General features: G+C 41.5%; 1 pseudogene; it reads left to right on the top strand.

Annotated features, from left to right (window-relative positions):
• The first annotated feature begins 1,565 nt into the window (after positions 1–1,565).
• On the top strand, positions 1,566–2,213 carry LOC123656706 (annotated as a pseudogene).
• The last annotated feature ends 678 nt before the right edge of the window (positions 2,214–2,891 follow it).

A 2,891-nucleotide genomic window follows, 5' to 3' on the forward strand; every position in this document is an offset into this window, starting at 1 on the left:
GGCGATAAACATTAACATTTCAAAAAATACGCTCTCCGCAAGACCACTCGCAACGACGTATGCCCGACGTATGCACACATCGACGCACGCTCACATTTTTCGTAAAGCTCTCCAAAGACAACATTTCTACAACATAACACATATCGCACCTTCGGTGGAACAAGGGCTCAACTCCACTTTTTGTAATTTTACAGGAGAGCCATTTTAAAGTTTTTTTTACATTCCGAGTCGTATTATTCGTCTTTGTACTGCTTCAAAGTGTTTGTTCTTTGTATGAAATACGACCTATTTATTTGTGAATATGGCCATGTAGTTTGCAAGTGCCAAATATTTCGACCTATTTATTTGTGAATATGGCCATGTAGTTTGCAAGTGCCAAATATTTTTTGTTAATTACTATTAATATTTTTTTCAAAATAAGGTGTACATTTATGCCTTTGTTCCACCAACATTTAAATCGTTTTGTAATTATGACCATATTTATCGTTCGTGTTTTAAAGATTTTGAAAAATAGAAACTAGTTTATTTGTTGCAAAAAATGTTTTATTTTATAATTAAACATCTTTTTTAGGAACTTCTGTTGAAAAATCTTAAAAAACTCTAGCGAAACTCTTTGGAACTTGCCTTTAAAATTAGCGTCAATATTAACGTTATAAAATCTTTGTCCATAGTAATCAGTCCGTTTTTACTTTACTCTTACAAATCAAACTCACTTACTAACTCCACTTAAATAAATCAAAAAAAAAACAAACATAAAACTACAAACAATCTTCATAGTTATTGTTGTACAGACCACTTTGGCATTTTACAGTAAATATTTAACAAAAAAAAAAACGATAAAAAGAAAACGTATGTAAGAAACTAAAATAATAATAGCAACCATGCTTTCATAGAAAACAAATGAATAACGTAGCACGAGATCTATCCCTTAAAAAGGCATCTGTAATTTCACCCCATCTCATCCCGTGGGTATCGTAAGAGGCGATAGAGGAAAAACCACTAGAGGGTGGGCAGCAGCGCCTTCTAAGCACAGCCTAGCAAGCGTGGCGATTACGCCAAATCCCCCTAAATGGCAGACACGACAAAAAATTGTCCCCCAGTCCCCGGCGGCCCCGCTAGTCCTGGCTACGGTGGAGGCCTAGATAACGGCGGGGCAGGAGGCTATAATCTCCGGCAGAAGCCAGGCCACCACACCCAACGACGAGACTTGGCCCTGGCAACATATAACGCTAGGACGCTGCGGACCGACGCGAATCTCATTGAGTTGAAAGAAGCTCTCAGCAGGTTGAGCTGGGATATTATAGGCTTATCTGAGGTCCGGAGAGAGGGAAAGGACTCGATGTCTCAAGTCTGGCAACCTGCTGTACTATCGGGAGGGCGACCAACAGTCCCAGGGTGGTGTCAGGTTCCTCGTCCGCAAGGTTCTCGTCAACAACATCGACGTCGTCAGGAGAGTGTCGAGCAGGGTGGCGTACCTTATACTCAGAATATCCAAGCGGTATTCGCTAAAGGTCATACAGGTTTACGCACCGACCTGGACACATCCATATAACGAAGTGGAAGCTATGTATGAGGAAATCTCTACAGTCATACATAGCTCTACATGCCACTACACTACTGTGATGGAGAACTTCAATGCGAAGCTAAGCAGACGATGCGGTGATAAGTTGTGAGTGGAGCAATTTGGATACGAGCAACGGAACTCCCGGGACTGGTTACTGACTGACTTCATGGAGAAGGAGGGACTCTTTATAATGAACTCCTGCTTCAGGAAGCCGGAACGGCGCAAATGGACCTGGTTGAGTCCCGACGGCACCGTCAGGAACGAGATAGATTTTATCATGTCGACGAACAAACACATATTTAGTGATGTCTCAATGATCAATGCTGTGAAAACAGGAAGTGATCACCGACTTGTCCGAGGCACATTGAATATCGATGTCAAGTTTGAGAGGGGTCGGCTTATAGGGTCTGCGCTCCGACCTGCGCCTGCTCAGATTCAAAACCCCGAGAGCTTTCAACTCGAACTCCAAAATCGGTTTGGCCTGTCGCCTGGCCGACTGCGTAGATGTGGACGAGCTCAACGACGGGCTGGTGGAAATTGCCCGTGCGGTGGTGTCTAAGTTCTTCAAGACCCGCTGCCAAAAAAAAAAGAACCAACGCAGGACCGATCGTCGTCGAAAGCATTAGGGGAGGCTTATGCTCAGCAGTGGGCGTCCATGAGCTGGTATGATGATGATGATGATGATTTTTTTATTTTGGTGGTCTTCAATGATGGCTGGGATGCTATCAATTTGAGGCACATGCATTTCTTCGATATTCTGAATGTCTTTGTCATCATTTAACATCATCAAAACTTTTCGACTTCGGGATCCCATTTTTCCCTGAAAATTTAACTGTATAACTTAGAATAAAGCTTCAGAGTTTAAACAGCAACACCATTTTAAAATTAAAAAAAAAATTATTTGTCAACTATTATGTGTAACTACTCAGAGTTAGAAAGGAATTCGGTATGAGAAAGTATAAATTGTTTTTATGCCTATTTTATAAAACATGTATTGGAATAACAACGCCACATTTGTTCATAACACTATAAAATAATAAAAATGTTGGAAGTACAAAGTCACAAATGTTGCAATGGCTTTGTCTCTCCAAACATTTGCTCACGAAAAAGGCATAAGTGTGCTAAATATGACTTTGTCTCTCCAGGAATATCAAATATCAAAAGGCATATTTACCTTCGCGGCTTTGGCGCTCCAAGATAAAAACATTGCGCGCGGGGGCAACGGCGCAACTGACCAATGAGACGATGTCGCGCCAAAACGCCCACCAATTCGATCCAAAATGACAAAGACACTATTGCCGTGTAGCCACTTTTAAAGTGAATCTAA

This window comes from Melitaea cinxia, chromosome 9, assembly GCF_905220565.1.
Source record: "Melitaea cinxia chromosome 9, ilMelCinx1.1, whole genome shotgun sequence".
Lineage (NCBI taxonomy): Eukaryota > Metazoa > Arthropoda > Insecta > Lepidoptera > Nymphalidae > Melitaea > Melitaea cinxia.